This window comes from Tamandua tetradactyla, chromosome 14, assembly GCF_023851605.1.
Source record: "Tamandua tetradactyla isolate mTamTet1 chromosome 14, mTamTet1.pri, whole genome shotgun sequence".
NCBI classification, from domain to species: Eukaryota; Metazoa; Chordata; class Mammalia; order Pilosa; family Myrmecophagidae; genus Tamandua; species Tamandua tetradactyla.
The window spans coordinates 87,510,067-87,529,342 of record NC_135340.1 but is presented as its reverse complement, the minus strand read 5'-3'; the positions used below and the strand labels follow the sequence as shown (position 1 = coordinate 87,529,342).

At 44.5% G+C, this 19,276-nt stretch overlaps 1 long non-coding RNA gene across 1 annotated transcript; it reads left to right on the top strand.

Moving 5' to 3' along the window:
* The first annotated feature begins 2,889 nt into the window (after positions 1-2,889).
* On the top strand, positions 2,890-18,779 carry LOC143655225 (uncharacterized). Its single transcript, XR_013162120.1, has 3 exons — positions 2,890-3,461; positions 4,261-4,354; positions 18,713-18,779. It is a non-coding gene; the product is annotated as an uncharacterized LOC143655225 (long non-coding RNA).
* Positions 18,780-19,276: the final 497 nt, after the last annotated feature.

The window sequence follows — 19,276 nt, the reverse complement described above, 5'->3', positions numbered from 1 at the left end:
AGCATAATTCAAGTCTGACATGACCACGAGGATCCCCTAGTATTTTAACTGCCTGTCAGGTCAAAACTTAATATCTTGTAAAAGGTACAAAACAAATACTCCTTACCACACGATAAAACCATGATGTCTACTGTACAATAAAAAATTACTAGACATGTGAAGAAGCTGGGAAAAGTGACCCATCATCAAGAAAAAAAGAAGTCAATAGAAACAGCAAATTCTCAGATTTCAAGATTTCGGAATTAGCAAACTAGATCTTTAAAACAGCTGCTGTAAATACATCCAAGGATTTAAAGAAGAGAATGGATATAATGATAAACAAATGAGAAATCTCAACAGAGAAAGGGAAACTATTAAAAAAAGGACTAACAGGAAAGTCTGAACTGGAAAACAAATGTCTGAATGAAAGAAATGTCTGGATGTGCTAAATAGCAGATTAAATATTGAAAGTGTCAATGAGCATGGAAAAAAGCATTGTAGGTTACCCAAAGTAGAGACTGAAAAACTATTGAAAAAAGATTATGAGAGCCTAAGTGACCTACAGCACAGTTTTGAGAGGTCTGACCTGTAGTTGGAGTTCTAGAAAGAGAGGAAAGACAGAATGAAGTAGAACTTTTTTTGAAGAATTAATACCTGAAAATCCCCCAAATTTTGTGAAAAACTTCAACATACAGCTCCAGTAAGTTCAGTGTATCCAAACACTGAGACCCTGTATAAGGAACAGGATAATCAAACTGCTGAAAAATGAAGTTTAAACTATAAGAAGATATCCTTTCACATCCACTGAAATAATTAAAGTTAAAAAGAGTGTCCACACCAAATGCTGGTGAGGTTGTAGAGAAACTGGAACATGTACATTTCTTTCCCAGTTATACCCTCACCCCATGACCCAGAAATTCCACCCATTTTCCTGAAAGAAATGAAAACCTAATATATAACCACAAAAGGACTTGTACAAGAACATCTACAGGAGCTTTATTCATAATAGCCAAAAATGGGAAAAAATCCAAATGTTCATTAACAGTAGAATCAATGAGGAATTTGTGGCGTATTCATGCAATGGAATACTCAGCAAATGTAAGAATGAGTTACTGGTTGTATTAGTTTCTTCGGGCCACTGAAACAAAGCACCACAAACTGAGTTGCTTAAAACAGGAGAAATTCATCCTCTCGCAGTTCTGGAGGTTGGAAGTGCAAAGTTGAGGCGTCAGTACAATCAGGCTGTCTCAGTCCTTATGTTTCCCCGGCTCCTGGCAGTTTCCAGCAGATCCTTGGGGTTCCTTGGCTTGTGGAAGCACTGGTCCAGTCTCTGACTCCATCTTCATACGTGACCTTCTTCCCTCCATGTCTGTCTGTCTGCCCAAATTTCTCTGTCATTATAAGGACCCCCAACTTATTGGATTTAGGGCCTCATCTTGACTATGTCTGCAAAGAGACGCTTTCCAAATAGAGTTGCTCAGCTAGTCCCAGGGGTTAGAAGCCAAGCGTATGTTCTTGGTTGACACAATTATCACGACACATATATATGCTACAACACAGGTTAATCCCAGAGACATTAGTTTGGTTAAAAGCACCAGACTCAAAGACATGGTACCCAGGCTGTTAAGAAAGACGTTTCCTGGATTGTAAAATTGATAAGAAGTGTTTATGTACCTTTACAAAAGATTTACATACATCCCAAAGGGACAGGGAAAGGATTTGCAATTACAGGTTTGTTTTCTTTTGGAAATGCTTTAAGAAAAGAGAAGTGGAAAAATGTCTATTTCCCTTTTAATACCAAAGCAAATTCAGTGTGGTTTCATTTTTGCATTTACCCGTACTGAGGACTCTATAAAATGTAACACAATTTCAAGCAAAACCTTACTAAAATTATTTGATGGAGAAAAAAAAAAAAAGCGCCAGACACAAAAATATGTAAATTATATGGCTCTATTCATGTGAAGTTCAAGAACAGGCAAAGCTAAGCTGTGGGGATAGAAACCTGGACAGTGATTGCTCCGGACAGCTGGGGATAATCTAAAAGGGGCCAAGATAACTTGTCTGGGATAATGAAGATGTTTCCTATTTTGATTAGGAAATTGGGTACATGGGTGCATAGATATCATCGAATTGTACCCTTTAGTATGTGCATCAAAACTCCATCCTCTCCACTTAGAGGAGCCAGGGATGTGGAGAGAAGTGTCTGATCACAGGGAAAGTAGAAGATAAGCCTTTCTCAGAGGTGAAGGGTTCTGCGTTGGAGGGGACACATCAAAAGGGCACAGGGCAGTGTGCGGGTGGTTCGGGGGCAGACTGCTAACCCTCCATGCCAGGGACGCTGGTGCCATTCCCCGGGCTTCCTGTGGCCAAAGATGGGGCACTTTGAGCTACAAAATTAGGAAATGAAAGTAGGCAACATACGCCTTTGAATAAAAAAAGAATTCATGAATCCATACTGATAGAAGCATGAACAGATCAGTTAAATGTTTTATGAAATGTGGGATGTTTACATGGTCTCAAAGTACTTTTCCATAAAATCCTTAGTAATTACAAGGCAGAAAGGAGCGCCGCTCACTGGAACTGCCGGGAAGGGGGCGCGAGAACGTAGCGCCCCCTTCCCGATACCCCCAACAAAAGGCACACCCTGAAACCGTCAGTAAGGAACCATCAGATGACGCCCCAGTTGTGAAACGGTCTACAAAACGTGGTTTTAAGCGTGTCCGCGACGGAAAGCCTCAAGAACATCCAGGCGGAAGGAGGCTGAGGGAGGGGCGGCCAGATGGGCCCGGGCGGCGGGCCCTGCCCCGCGAGGACAGCACCCCAGCAGCGGGCAAAATGCGGCCGCGCGCAGCGTCCGACGCAGGGACGTGCGCAGCTGGCTCCGTGGCTCAGCCAGCTGCCCGGCCAGGCCCGAGGACGCCCCGCGCACAGGGCTACACACTGAGGCCACCGGGAGATGGTTCAGGAAAAAGCCTGGCAACTTTAATGTAGGTAACACCGTTTAGAACATGAAAAGACCCATGCATTTGACTGCACGTTAATTTTATCTGAACAAAGAAAATATAAATCAACGGTATCGAATGCCTTTTCGAGCCCCGGAGGAGTTGCCGTCTAATCTCATCTGTTCATGCGCAGGTTCGGAGCTCCTAACTCGCCCGGTGAAGGCCGTGGTAAGCCACCCCGGAGCGGCAGACCTATTGTGGGCGGGACCTTTTCATTGGGTTGTTTCCATGGAGATGTGACCCCGCCCATTCATGCAGGGTCTTTAATCCCCTTTCTGGGGTCCTTTATGAGGGGATAAAAGACAGACATTTTGGAGGGGCTCAGAGAAGAAAAATACCCCGGGAGAAGCAAGAAGGACCCAGAGGAGCTGAGAGAGCTACTGAAACCTGAACCCAGGAAGGAAGGACCGGCAGACGTCACCACTTACTTTCCCATGTGCCAGGGGAGCCCTGGATGCCTGCTGCCTTTCCCCAGAGAAGGTATCTTCCTCATGATGCCTTAACTTGGACATTTTCATGGCCTTAGAACTGTAAACTTGTAACCTAATAAATCCCCTTTGTAAAAGTCAACTCATTTCTGTTATATCACATACCGGCTCCTTTAGCCAACCAAAACAGTTAATAAGATGACTTATATTAAAATATTTTCTATAAATGAATATCCTTGCATTCCACAAGTAAACCATTCTTGGTTTCAGGGTGATTCTTTTAATGAACTGCTTCATCCTGTTAACTAATATTTTATTTAGTGTTTTGCATTGATGTTTTAAAAAAATATTTTTATTATAAACATTGAATAAACGTACATTCTTGACATACAAACATTCTTGTCATTATAATCAGACTCACAGTATCATCACATAGTTGTGTATTCATCCACCATGATGATTTTTTTGAACATTTGCATCTCTCCAGCAAAATAAAGAAAAAACTCATACATGATATACCCCTTACCACTCCCTTTCATTGACCACTAGTATTTCAATCTACTCAATTTATTTTAACCTTTGTTCCCCTTATTATTTGTCTATTTCTTATCCATAATTGGAAAATATTAGAATTAATAATTGCAATTATGTCACAACTTCCCAAAGGCATTTCCAGCATCTCAGCCTCACTCAGGGTGAGCAATTTTTTAACTCAAGTTTCAGTCAACCAGCCAAGGAAAAATCTTAGAAACACTTCCAGCTTCTTCCCCTAGAAACCTTGAATTCAGAGTCTCTCAAATGGCCACAGCTCAGTGTTCCCGGTCCAGCTAAAAGTACGTGCTTCCCTCCAGGTCTGGTAGCCGCACACATAGGCCCAGTCTTCCAGCTTCACCGAAGACCAGCCTTGCAGACTTCTCATGCAGGAGCTAAGCCTTCTTTTCTCAGGTGAGGTTTTGTACCTGCCTCACAGACCTGCTGGGATCCCATTCTAATTGTAGGTTTGGCTGCAGCAACCGGGCCACCTCGGTGCTATCCGAGCCAGGTGCCCAGCGAGGCAGGCCCAGGACATGCAAACAGGAGAGGGGACCCCCCCGGGGGGAGAGCTTCTATTTGCACAGTGCAAGCCCATGCCAAGCCCTGTCTTACAGCCTGCCTCCTCTCCAGCACCAGAAGCCCTGGAGTCACTGCCCACCCGGTTTGCACTGAAATTCAGGTCTCAGACCATCCCGGCAGCTGATCTGGGGGACACAGCATCTCACACCAGCCTCAAGAGATGAGAGCCGGTGAGGAGAAACTTTCCTGTCCTGGGACCAGGTCCTGAGCTCGGAGTCTAAAGTCCCGCCCACTCATTTTGTTGCCTGGTGGCGCCAGGACCTGTAAGGGAACCGCCGTGTTCCTTCTCCTACCCAGCTTCTTCCCCAGGCGCGCGGGGACAGCTGAGTCGCGGCCTCACCACTGTGCGCCCGACGGCCCCCGCGTCCGGCACGAATGCGTGGGGATCTCGTGGCTGATAAGTCCCACCACGACCCCAGACGCTCCCCGTGAAGGTGGTTGCAGTCCTCTCCCACGCAAAGGCTGCGTCCGTCGGGAATCAGGCGTGGGCGATCCGAGCCTCAGAGGTCCCTGGAGTCGGGCCCGGGTGGACTGCCGGCGACCGCGAGTGTTCGGCGGCCGCGCCTCGGATGGGGAGGTGGCGCTGCGGTACAGAGCTGACGCCGCCACTTTGCGAGCCCTCAGACCCGGAGCCGCTGCCTTCGCCTCGGGGGGAACGGTCCCGCGTGGGGAGAAGCGCTGGGCTCGCCCTGGGGGCCTGCAGAAGAGCTGAAGCGCCGCACCGGGGAGCCAGGAGCATGAGCCAGGCCAGACACCCGTGCGCCCACGCACACCCCACGTGCCCCGAGCAGGGGGTCGACGCCCCGCATGCAGACTCATTACTGGGGAGAGCGCAGCTGATAACTGATCACCTCCACGGACGCACCCATCCCTGCCACCGGTGGGCAGCTGGGGAGACCTGAAGGTGCTGTCCCCACATGTGGCTCCAGGACCCCTACCCCAGCCACATTTTTATGGCAGCAAGACAAAGGTCCTGTGACACAGTGCAGGATGAGGCCCCCGGGCCTTTGTTCTAGCATCACAGGGAAGCCAGTGACCCTCGACAGGCAGACACACAAACTCACGAGCACCCTGCAACACACACACACACCAGTGCCTCACGACACACAAACACACATGCAAGCACTCTGCAACACACACATACATGCCCTGCGACACACACACACACGCCAGTGCCCCACAATTTACACACACCAGTGCCCCACAACACACACACAAATGCCAGTGCGCCATGACACACACACACACGTGTCAGTGCCCTACAACACACACATGCACACACCAGCATCCCGTGACACATACACACACACACACACACAGGCTGGTTGGCAGAAAATAAGGAGCAGCAAAAGGCAGGTCCCTTCTGACCCAGCATCTGTCCGGAGGTGGGCTCCAGGAATGGGTGACGCCGGGAGGCAGGGCCGACTCTTGCACATCCTCAGCCCAGCCCTGGTTGGGACCAAACCAGCATTTCCCCAGCTTTACCAAGCTTGGGGGGAGGAAGGGGCACTTGCAGTCATACTCCCCCCACCCCAAACCAGGCAGTTCTCAAAGAAAAAGGCTGACAACCTTGAGTACTTGAAGAGTTAAAGCTTCTGATCAGGGCGGTTTGCAAAAACTGGAAGCACTTATCGCAGTGCTCAAGCCAAAATGCACAGATTCTGCCATAAACACTCAACACTTCTCTTCACAGAGACACCGAAGTAAGCTCCCAACGTGGAAAAGTATTCACCACATGTTACGGGAAAATGAACAGACTTTGCCACATAAGAATTAACACTATTGGGCGGGCCACGGTGGCTCAGCAGGCGGACTTCTCGCTTGCCATATCGGAGACCCGGGTTCAATTCCCGGTACCTGCTCATGCAAAAAAAAAGAATGAACATTATCTCACTGCAAATGATGCCACAGATAAGTGTGGCTGGGCCACCCTCCCACCTGCTGAGGGTGCAGGTGTGGTCCTGCCTTCCTGCTCTTCCTACAGGCCCCACCCTCATCCCGGCACCCCCACCCCACTCTGGGAGAGCCCCCCGCCATCGCAGATGTGCCCTCTCGGAAGGGGCACCCACGTCTAGCTACCCGCTCCCCCCCCCCAGAAGTGTGGCTTCAGTTGGAATCTCCGCCAGGGGCCCTGGTCAGTCTGCCTTTTTCTCCAGGGCACCTGGACCCCCGCTGCCGAGGTGAGGGTCAGGAGAGGGCAGAGCCGGGTCAGGGCATGCAGACCAGGTGGCTCAGGTGACAGACGTGTTGTCTCGCTCCTCCAATCTCAAAGCAGGTGTGGCAGGCTGGGCCTCTCCTGAGAGGGCTGCAGACCTTGTCCCCGCCTCTTTCCAGGCTTCTGGTGTGGCCGGACCTTCATGACTTCTGTGACCTCTGTGGTGTTCCCTGACATGGCCTCTTAACTCAGTCTCTCCCTTGGCTGTCCCTCTGCCTCTGTCTCTCTGTCTGTATCCATGTTTCCCCTGCCTGTAAGGACGGGGTTGTGAGTCCACCCCCCATGGCCAGGTGACTCTTAAGAAGGGAGCCAAGGCACCTCAAGCAGGAAGAGACAGTCTTTTCAACAAATGGTGCTGGAACAACTGGACATCTACATGCGAAAAAGATGAATCAGACCTTTACCTTGCACCATTCATGAAAATTAAATTATTCTAGCTGTAAGAGAAAACTATAAAATTATTAGAAAAGAAAAAATAAGGTAGATCTTTGCAATGTTGAGTTAAGTAAAGATTTCTTAGCTATGTTACCCAAAGACAAGCAATAAAAGAAAAAAGATGAAAATTTTTGTTAAGAAAGTGAAAAGACAAGCCACAGACTGGGATAAAATATTTGATAAAAGACTTGTATCAAGAATTTGTCTGGGGCGGGCAATGGTGGGTCAGTGGCAGAGTTCTCACCTGCCATGCCGGAGACCCGGGTTCGATTCCTGGAATCTGTCCACGTCAAAAAAAAAAAAAAAAAGGGAAAAGAGAATTTGTGTGTGGTATGTGTGTGCATTACAGATAACCTAATTTAAAAAGAACCTGAATATTTGAAAAGATGTTTCTCCAAAACGCACATACAAATGGCCAATAAGTACATGGGTAAAAATGCTTGGCATCCGTGGTGGTTTAGAGCTGTATCTACCCCAGGAAAACATGCTCTTAAATCTAACCCATCCCTGTGGCGTGAACCATTGGACATAGGACCTTCTGACGAAGCATCTTCAGTTAGGGTGTGACCCACTTCTCAGGGTAGTGGGTCGCATCCTTTTACTGGAGCCCTTTATAAGTGGAATGAAATTCAGACAGAGAGAGAGCAAGCCTCAGAAGCAGAGACTGAAGGCCAGCAGAACCCCGAAGAGAAGGGAGCGGCTGCCCCGTGCATGTGGCAGAGGAGCCAGCCCCGAGGGTCGCCGGCAGCCAGCCCCAGATGCCTCGGTCTTTAGGAAGAAAGCATCGCCGGATGCCGCCTGGATTTGGCCTTTTTCCCAGCCTCAGTGCGTGAGTGAATCAATTCCCATTGTTTAACCCAACCCATTACCTGGTATTTGCTTGAGGGGCCAGGAAACAAAAATGGCATCAAGAGTTCATAGAGAAGTGCGGATTAAAGCTGTCGTGAGATTCCACTTGGCCCCCACGGGAACAGCTTCGGTGAAGGACAGGTGGCGCCAAGTGCTGGAGAGGATATGGGGGAACCGGAACTGTCCGGAACTGCGGGTGGGAACGGACAGCAGTGCGGCGGCTTTGGAGGGCAGCTTGATGGTCCCTCAGAGTAAATTCACCCGACGAGCCAGTCATCCACTTCTGGGTCCGTACCCAAGGGAGAAGGAAAACACGGGTCTATGCAAAAACTCCTACCTGGATGCCCAGGGCAACGCATCCAGTGGCCGCCAAGGGGAGGCGGCCGGGGCAGGAGTGCTCACAGCGTGCACAGCCGCCCGCGCCCTGCGTGGCAGTGAAGAACAGCATCGTGGCGCCCGCCGCAGCGTGAGTGAATCGCGACAGTGAGCCAGAGAAAGGGCTCAAGCACAGAGGGCTGCACGTCATGTGACACCACTGATAGGAACCATCCGGAAGACATAGAGAGTGGACGGCGGTGCCCGTGGTATCACTCGTGGTATCAAAAACATACCTCGATAAGGGCATTAGAAGGCACAAAAGTCACCCCGTGAGAGAGAGGCGCCCTGGCTTGGCCTTCCCTCTGCTGACCCGGGCACAGGCCCCGGGCAGAAGACAGGGGTTCTCCTCTGCGGTCGGTCACTGCAGCCGAGGTGGCAGCACGGCGTCCAGGCACCTGGGGTCACCCTGGTAGTTGCTGGTTTTGCTGGCAGGTTCCTCTTCCTCCTTGCTACACGCAAGCCCGGTCCGACGAAGGACCCACCCACGTGAGTCTGACCCATGCCCTGACCGGGTCCCCACATCTGCACAGGTGCTCACTCCCTTGGCCGGGCAGACGTCCCCACCCACTCCACCCCACCCTGGCCATGGTCCAAGCCAAAACGACCGACCTTCCTTCATGCACCTTCCCTGTGCCCCTGGACACCCTGGCCATGAGCAGTGGATGTCTCTCACCCTTGGGTGCAGTCTCATGCCTGCATTAGTTTTGGGCAGTGCAACCCCAGGCCATGAGGGTCCTTCCCTGAAACCTTTCTGGCACACATTAAGTCAGCCTGGGCTCAGGAAGGGAAAAGGAGCTATTCTCTATGTTTTGAACAGCTCAGGACTTAATTCAGAGAATTTGTGCAGAACAAAGTTCCCAGGCTAGGGGCAACTGCCAAAGCCCTGCAGGGAGGGGCTGGTCTGCACCCACCCCGCAGGGGCCCTGGCCAGTGAGGTCTTCTCTGCCTCTGTCGCCCTAGAGCACTCCCGGCTACCACCTCCCCACGCTACCCACTGGCCCCCAGAGCAGAAAGGCTCCTCCTTATTCCTGCACCCCAGCTCTCACAAGCCGCCCACCCTGCAGCCTCACCGGAGCTGGTTAGGGGTCTGGGGACGCTGCCTTCAGACTCCTAGGCCCAGTGCAACAGGGAAGCACATAAAAGGGGGGAACTGGCATGGGGCGAGCAACCAGAGCTCACCTTGTCTGTAAATCCCATGGGCAGCCAGGCAGGAAAGTCACGTTTCCCACAAGGAAGGAAAGAGCGGCCGACCCCAGCACTCTCGACAGCAACCTTCAATGCTGAATGCAGTGGGGATCCAAGGAAGCTGTGCCACCTGTCCAAACAAGCAGGGGTTCAGGCGTTAGAACTCCTGTTTTAAAAAAAGAAACAAGGATATGTGCACCTCAGTGTTCATAGCAGCATTATCACAACTGCCAAAAGACGGGAGCAGCCAGGGGTCCGTCCAGTGAACGGATCACCAAATGTGGTGCATCCACACGATGGGACGGTATTCAGCCCTGAAAGGGAAAGAAGTCCTGATGGGTGTGACAGCATGGGTGAAGCTTGAAGACATCATGTGCAGTGACATAGGCCAGATACCAAAGGAGACATACTGTGATCTCACTGATATGAAACAATAAGAATAAGCAAACTCAGAGTTGGACTCTAGAACCCAGGTTACCAGGGGATGGGGTGGGGATAGGAAATGGGGAGTTGGTGTTTCACTGAAATGGAGTTCTGTTTGGGGATGATAGAAACATTTTGGTAATAGATGGTGGAGATGGTTGCACAGCAGTTAACACCCTTGAATTGTAGATTTGCAAGTGGTTAAAATGGGAAATTATAGGTTGTATATATGGTATATATCAGAATAAAAATTAAATAAGCAAAGCAAAGTCACTTAGTGTAAAAATCTAACAACAACAACAAAATCGAAGCAAACCATGGGCGAGAACCACTGGACTGCCCAATTGTTATATTATGTCCATCCTTAGGGCACAGGGACAGCAGAAATACTTTTTATTAGAGGTGATTTGATAGTTTGTATCCCCCCATTCATCCAAGACCCATATGCATCCACGACCACGTGTCTGTAACACATCAGGTCCCAGCTTACGTCCGCGGATGGGGCACTGACAAGAGTCCAAGCCCATGTCCTGGGGACACATAGCCCCTGGGGACAGGCAGCGACCAGCTCGACCAAAGAAGTGCTGCCACGGTGAGGTGTGCGTGGAGAAAACCACACCAGGGGGCACTGGCGGACACTGAGATGAGGCTTGATGTATGTGGAGGCGCAGGCACGAGCAAAGGCCCAGGGGCACGGCAGCATGCGACTGCAGCGCAGAGATCCAGGGCCAAGACCTGATGGGCCTTGTGCGCCATGCCAGGGCTTCGGCTTTTTCGCTGAATGAGATGAAAATCCATGGGAGGGTTTTGATATTTCCAAACAGAAGCTCAGGGAAGAGGAGGACAAGCACCAACAGAGATGCAGGAGCAGGTCTGGCCCCTTGCTGGAGCTCCCCACACCCCGGTTCCAGCCTGGAAGAGCTCCGGGAAGCCATGGGGAGATCCCCTATGGAAGGCGTCACGCCCCTGCATATTGGATGGCCAAGCTGTGCCCTGAGAAGATGGGTGCCGGGCACAGCTGAGCCCATGACACTGTTGACACGTGGCTGCTTTGGCCTCAGAAAGGCTCGATTGAAGAGGAAAAGGCCTGGACCCAGCTGCAGAGGCCGTGCTGGCGGAGCAGAAGGTGAACTAGCCTGAGCGCCACAGGCAGGAGCAACCCTGCAGCGAGCGGGCACCAGGGCACCGGCTGAAGCTGACCGCTTTAAAGCTGGCCGCATAAAGCAATCCTGGCTGCACATACTTAGACAGCAATGCAAAAACGTGCCCTTCTGAAATGATTTCTAACACCTTGTAAATTCGATGCTCCTTCAGCTTTGCTGATACTCCAATCCCCTGCCCACAGAGAGCTCACGGGAGACAAGAGCCTTTAGCAGAGCACCATGGGCCTGGAAGGGGATAAAGGGAGACGGCGGTGTCCCTTGCTCTGGTATAAATTAGCAGCCTTTTGGGGGGAGCACTTTAACAGCACTTATTCAATATGTTACGTACCCCATGATCCGGCACCTTAACGTGTAGGAATGTAAACAGCAGTTTCCCTGGACGACTCACTCTGCACCTCCATAATTAAGAGAGCTGGGTCGGTTTTCTAAATGCTAAAAGCTCAACTAGATCAACTAAGTGAAAATTTGGCAAGGTTGCAGGATGCAGGATCATTAGACAAAAGTCAACTGTATTTTTTTACACTAGCAACAAGCAAATGGAAGTGGAAAATTTTTGAAAACTAAAGTTTACAAGGGCATCACGTTATATGAAGTACTCAAGATAAAATTGACAAAAGATATGCTAAACCTGTGAATTGAAAGCTATAAAGGTTGACTGGAAGAAAATTTTAAAGACCTAACAAATGGAAGGTATACCAGTTCATGGGTCAGAAGATTCAAATCTGTGACAATGGCAATTCTCTGCAAATTTCTCCGTATTTTCCACACAGTCCTAATCAAAATCCCGGTAGGAATGGTGCAGCCACTCTGGTGATCAGTCAGACAGGCTCTTAAAAAGTTAAGCATACGGGGCCACGGTGGCTCAGCGGGCAAGAATGCTCGCCTGCCATGCCAGAGGACCCGGGTTCGATTCCCAGTGCCTGCCCATTTAAAAAAAAGAAAAGTTAAGCATATGGGGTGCGAGGGTAGTTCAGTGGTAGAATTCTCACCCGCCATATGGGAGACCCTGGTTCGATTCCCAGCCCATGCACTTCCCAAACAAATTCAACAAATGGTGCTGCAATAACGGGATATTCACGTGGAAAAATAATGAAATGTGACCCTGCTATACAGCATGCAAAAAAAAAAATTAAAAATTTGATTCCCTGACCATGCACCACACACCCCCCCCCCACACACACACACACAAAGGTAAGCATATACTTACCATAAAACCCTGCAATTCCACTTTTGGGCATTTATCTTAGAGAAATGAAAGCCTATATTCACACAAAAACCTGCACAAATGTTCAGAGCAGCTTTGTTTCTGACAGTCCCAAACCGGCAACAATCCAGACATCACGTTCAATGGGTGAATGGTTAAAACGGGCAAAGGACACTAAGGCATCCTCTAAAGAAGATACACAAATGGCCAACCCAAGAAGAACATAAAAAGATTCTCAACCTCATTAGCCATTAGGAAAATGCAAATGAAAGCCACAGTGAGACTTCACTGCACACCCACTAGAATGGTTATTGATTATTTTAAAGAGGGAAAATAACATGTAGGCGAGGATATGGAGAAATTGGAACCCTATGCATTGTTGGTGAGAATACAAAATAGGTGCTGTCGCTGAGGAAAATGGTTTGGCTTCCCCAAAAAGTTAAACATAGAATGACCATATGACCTGGCAATCCCACTCCTAGGAATAGGCCCAAAGAATTGAAAGCAGGGACTCAAACAGATATGTAGGCACGGTTTTTCATCACAGCATTAGTCACAATCACAACTCAATGTCCATCAGGTAAACAAAATGTGGTCTGTCCATACACTGGAATATTACTCAGTCATGAAAAAAGAATGAAGTTCTGCTACAGACTACAACATGGATGAACCCCTAAAACATTATGCCAGACACAAAAGTCACATATTGTATGATTCCATTTAAACAAAGCATCAGGATAGATAAGTTCATAGACACACAAAGCAGGTTGGAGGCTGTCAGGAACTGAGGGTTGGGAAAAGAGGGAGGGAGTGCTTAAGGGGTACAAGATATAACCACAGAGTTGTGCAATCATCCCCACAACCCATTTAGAACATTTTTATCACACTGAAAAGAAGCCCCAAGTCCACTAGCAGTCACTCCTCTTTTTTCCCTTCCTCTGCCCCCTGACAGCTGTGAGTCTACTTTCTGTCTGTACAGATTTGCCTAGGCTGGACGTTCCATGTAAGTGGAGTCATATACTACGTGGTCTTTTGTGACTGGTTTCTTTCACCTAACGTGACATTTTCAAAGTTCACCCGTGTTTTTTACAGATGAATAATATTCCATTGTATGGTTTTGCCACATTATATTTACCTATTCGTCCATTGACGGACATTCGAACTGTTCTAGTTTTGGGCTATTATGGGTAATATTGCTATAAACATTTAAATGCAGGTTTTTGCATGGCCATATATTTTCATCTCTCTTGGATATATTTGGTAGTCAATTTGCTGGCGCACATGGTAAATCATGCTTAACTTTTGGGGGAACTTCCTGAATGTTTTCCAAAGCAGTTATGCCATTTTACATTCCCACCAGCAGTGCATAAGACTTCCAATTTCTCCACCTCCTTGCCAACATTTGTCATCATCTGTGTTTTTACACTAGAGCCATACTTGTGGGCATGATGTAGTGTTTCGTTATGGGTGGGATTTGAAATTCACTAAAAACTAATGAAGTTGAGCATCTTTCCATATGCTTATTGACCATTTTCATATCTTTCTTTGGAGAAATGTCTCTTCAGAGCCTCTGTCCATTTTTCAATTGGGTTGTTTTTTATTAGTAAATTGTAGTTCTTTATAAATTCTAGGTACAAATTCCTTATCTAGTGTATGGTCACAATTATTTGTCTCCCATTTTGTGGTCTGTCACTTCACTTTCTTGATGGTATTCTTTGATGCCCAAAAGTTTTAATTTTGATGAGGTCTCCTTTATCTATGTTTTCCCTTTTGTTGTTTGGGCTTTGGTGTCATATCTAGGAGCCTAACGCCTAATCCAAGGTCACAAAGATTTACTCCAATATTTTCTTCTAGGGGTTTTATAATTTTATCCCTTGCACTTTAAGTACATTTTTGTAGATGGCTCCAGCTTCATCTTTTTGCTTGGGTATGTCCGGTTGTCTCAGCATCATTTGTTGAAAAACTGTCCTTTTCCCCCTTGAATTGTCCAGGCACCCTTGTCGAAAATCAATTGACTGCAAATGCAAGGGTTTATTTCTGGACTCTCTCAACTCGATCCCATTGATCTGTACATCTGTGCTTATGCCAGCACCACCCTGCCTTGATTCCTGCAGTTGTATAGTAAGTTTGGGATTAGAAAGTGTGAGTCCTCCAAGTTTATTCTTCTTCCTCAAGCTTTTTTTTTTACTATTCTGGGTTCCCTGCATTTCCATATGAATTTTAGGACAAGCTTGTCAATTTCTGAAAAGAAAAACAGCCAGCTGGGATATTGTTAGAGATTGTGTTGAATCTAAAGAGCAGTTTGGGGCGTATTGTCATCTTCGTGATTTTAAGTCTTCCAATCCATGAACATGGGTTGTCTTTCCATTTATTTAGATCTTTCTTCATTTCTTTTGGGGAACATTCATCATTCTTAAATTGTTACTGTTTTCCCACTTCATCTCCCCTTCAAATCTCATGTATTTTCTTGAGACTCTCCTTTGGTCCCTGAGTTTGTGGTTATACAGTTGCAGACAGTGTTTTTTTACTGTTAAGTCCTAATTTTATTTAATTTTCTTAGCATAAACGCATGTATAATTATACCCAAATGCATGAATGACATTGGATGTGATACATACTGATTTTAGAGCCAGCCTTTTTCCCTCTTCCTTGTTTGTCCAACTTCCCCTCCATCCTCATTCTCTTTATCTCTCCCTGACACTGACCCCAGCCTCACTCCCACTTGCTACCAACATTATTATTTAATATTTTTGGAGGTTCTACAAAATGTAATAGAATAACTGATATGAGCATTGGAAAAGAAAAAAATATCTCTTTGTGCTGATGATATAATTATGTACTTAGACATCCTGGAACTATAGCAGGAAAGATTAAAATCAATAAAACAATTTGGCAAAGAGGCTTGATACAAGATAAACATACAAAAGTCAATAGCTTTCCCCTACTCAAGCACAAAACACTTAAAAATGGAAATTGGAAAACATTTCCAATTGCGTTAGTGATAAAGACTATAAAACCCTTAGGAACACATTTACTTAAAGGCACAGGTCCTATATGATGAAATTATAAAAGAAAATTTGAAGGGCATAATATGAATTCTACTAAAATGAATACATAGGATAAACAACTTAAGATTTACATGAAAAAATAGTGCTTATGACTAAGGAAAGTGTGGGAAACAAGAGTTGAGAGGGGGTTGCATTTGGTGCCATCAGAACACACCACAAAACCATGGCTCTCTAATCAGTGTGGTGTAGGGATATAAACAAACTGATTCATGGGGCAGAGCAGAGAGTCTAAACATAGATGCCAATATGAACAAGAAAGCGTATGACAAAGCAGAAGTTGGATTCCATGGGAAAAGGATAGATCATTTAATAAATAGTGTATGCATGTATGGTTCTCTACCTTATATCATATTCAGAAAATATGCATAAGGAATAAGGACTTAAATATAGACAATATAGCTGAGAGAGAGTTAATATCTAACATATGCAAAATGCTTTTACAATTTAACAAGAAAAAGGCAAACATACATAGAATTGACCTGTCCTTTCTGCATTTTCTCCAAGCCTGTGCACGTATATATGTACATCCTTGTGTGACAGGGATGGTTCGTGATTTCTTTTAAAAAAGCAGGTCATGTCATTCCCACTTTCTGAATTTCTCTTTTGCACCTTGCCGGTCCTGTGGAAAATCTCTCCAATCCGACTGGTAAAGCCTCAGTAAGCTTTTTATAAAACAGTGTAACGTTCTGTTCTGTAAAACACTATAGCTTGTTGGCCCCCTACCATGATGGGACATTGCTTGGTGGCCATGTCATCATAAACACTCTTAGCCTTAGGACACTAATTGTTAGTGTCCCCAGATTGCTGTGCCCAAGGGCACATGCATTTATAACTGTAAGAGATATTGTAGGCTGCTTTCCAAAACTGATGTAGCTCTTTACATTTTCTTCAGCTATGTCTTAGTCAGCTTTAGTTTTTATATTTAATTCCTGGAATAAGGAATATCATGAATTTTTCTATATATGATATAAGATGGAGAGCCATACATGCACACATCATTTATCAAATGATCCATCTTTTTCCCAAGGAACCCAACTTCTTCTTTGTCATACACTTTCTTGTTCATATTGGCATCTATTTTTAGACTTTCTATTCTGCCCCATGAATCACTTTGTCTGTTTCTATACCTACGCTACACTGATTAGAGGACCCTGATCTTGTGGTGTGTCCTAATGGCCCCCAATACAAATCCCCTCTCCATTCTTGTTTCCCACACTTTCCTTGGCTATTCATAAGCACTAATTTTTTTTTCATGTAAACATTAAGTTATTTTATCGTATTTATTACTTTTAGGAAAGTTCATATTATGCCTTCAAATTTTCTTTTATAATTTTCATCATTTAGGGTCTGTGCTGTTTTTTAAGTAAATGTATTCCTGAGGGTTTTATAGTCTTTATCACTAATACAACTGGGAAGATTTTCCCATTTCCGTTTCTAGGTGCTTTATTGCTTGAGTGAAAGAAAACTATTGACTTAAAATAATTTTTTTAATTTAAGCAAACTAACAATACACTTTAAAACAACCGAAAATGGATATCTTTAGTTAGCTTAATCATAAGCATATTTAAATAAGGTATCCATACAATCATCGTAAAGCCTGTGTTTGTGCAGTAAGTTTCATAAACTAATTTAAAATTAAGGCAACAAGAAAAAAAATCTACAAAATTCAGATAGCAAAGTTCTTAAATTATAAGTATTATATACTAACTTAGATACCATTTGACCAACTGTTAAAACTATGAATGTTCTCAAAATATCAAGTAGAAAATTCTTACAAATATCTGCATTGTTGTAGCAATGACCTATGTTACTAAATATTTTCCTGATTTCAGGAAACTATGAAGATACAAATATTTTTACAATTAACATGTGGAAATCTTAACTACTTAAAAGGGATATCTTAGTAGCTTATCCATAAGCACAGTCAGAAAAAATCTAAGTAATTATTGTAAAAGCTATTGACTTTTGTATGTTTGTCTTGTATCCATCCTCCTTGCCAAATTGTCTTATTGATTTTAATCTTTTTTTTTCTGCTACAGGTCCCAGGTTTTCTAAGTGTATAATTCTATCATCAGCAGAAAGAGATATTTCAGTTTTTCTTTTCCAATGTTCATATCAGTTATTCTATTATTATATAAAACATATATTATATTATTATACTATTCGATCATATCATTTTACTCTATTATTACATTTTCTAGAACTTCCAAAAATATTAAATATTAATGTTGGTAGCAAATATCCTTGTGGTAGTTTGAAGCTGTATGTACCCCAGAAAAAAACATGTTCTTAAAGTTAATTCATTCCTTGATACAAACTCTGGGACCTGTTCTGTAGCTGGTTGGTGAAGGGTGCTTTGAAAATTATTGCTTTTTTCTTTCTTTGCTTTTCATATATATGTTATATTTTACAACAACAACAAAAAACACACAGGCAGGAATTTATAAATTCCTGAAATCAAAAATTTGAAAATGTTTAGTAATGTAGGTCACTACTACAGCAAAGTTAATATTTGTAATAACTTTCTACTTGATATTCTGAGAATGTACACAGTTTTGATAGTTAATCAAATGGTATTTAAGATAGTGTTTAATATTTAGAATGTAAGAAACTCTGATATCTGTATCTGTAGATTTTTTCCTTCCTTCCTTTAATTTTAAATTGGTCTATAAAACATTGTACAAACAGGCTTTACAATGATTATTTAAATGTTTTATTTAAGTATGCCTATGGATAAGCTAACTAAGATACCCTTTTAGGTGGTGAAGATATTCATATGTTAATTGTAAAAACATTCGTATCTTTATATTTTCCTGAAATCAGGAAAATGTTTAGTAACAAAGGTCATTACTCTAGTATTGACAGCTAATCAAATGGTATTTAAGTTAGTCTTTAATATTTAGAATTTAAGAATCTCTGTCATCTGAACTTGTAGATTTTTCCCTTGTTGCCTTAATTTTAAATTGGTTTATGAAACTTACTGTGCAAACACGGGTTTTACAATGATTATTTGGATACTTTATTTAAATATGTCTATGATAAAGTGAAATAAGATATCCATTTTTGGTTGTTCTAAGTGTATTGATCGTTTTCTTAAATTAACATATTTTGTTAAAAGTGAATCCATTCCTGTGGGTGTGAACGCTCTGTAAGCAGGACTTTTTTGATGAGGCTGCTTCAGATATGATGTAGCCCAACTGAATCAGGTCTTAATCCTAATTAGGTCTTAATCCTAATACTGGAGTCGTTTATAAGCAAAATAAAATTCAGACACACAGAAAGAAAAAGCCAATGGAAAGCAAGAAGCTGAAATTCAATGGAACCAGAAAGAGAAGGGAGAGCCTTGCCATATGGTAGAAGAGCCAGCACCAAGGATTACCGGCAGCCAGCCTGGGACAGCGAGTCTTCAGGAAGACAGCATTGCCTCGATTACTGGATTATTTCCTAGCCTTAAAACCATGCGCTAATAAATTCCCATTGTTAAAGCCAATCCCTTGCATGCTATTTGCTTGAGCAGCCAAGAAAACTAAAACAGTCCTCATCTATTTCCTGACTTCAATTATAAGGCTTTGTCATTTATGGTACTACTGCTGCTGGTTTTAGATAAGTTGTTTTATGGTATTTAAGTGATTTTCTTCAATGGATATGAGGTTTTTTATTGGGAATAACTGCTGTATTTTAACAAAACAATTCCAGGGTCTCTTAGTTTGTTCTTCTTTTATTTTGATGAAATAGATTATGCAAACAGATTGTCTATTAGTCAAATCACCTGTGCTTTCCTGAAATATACCCTACTTAGTCAAAGTGAGATTTTTTAATGTTTGCTACATTATA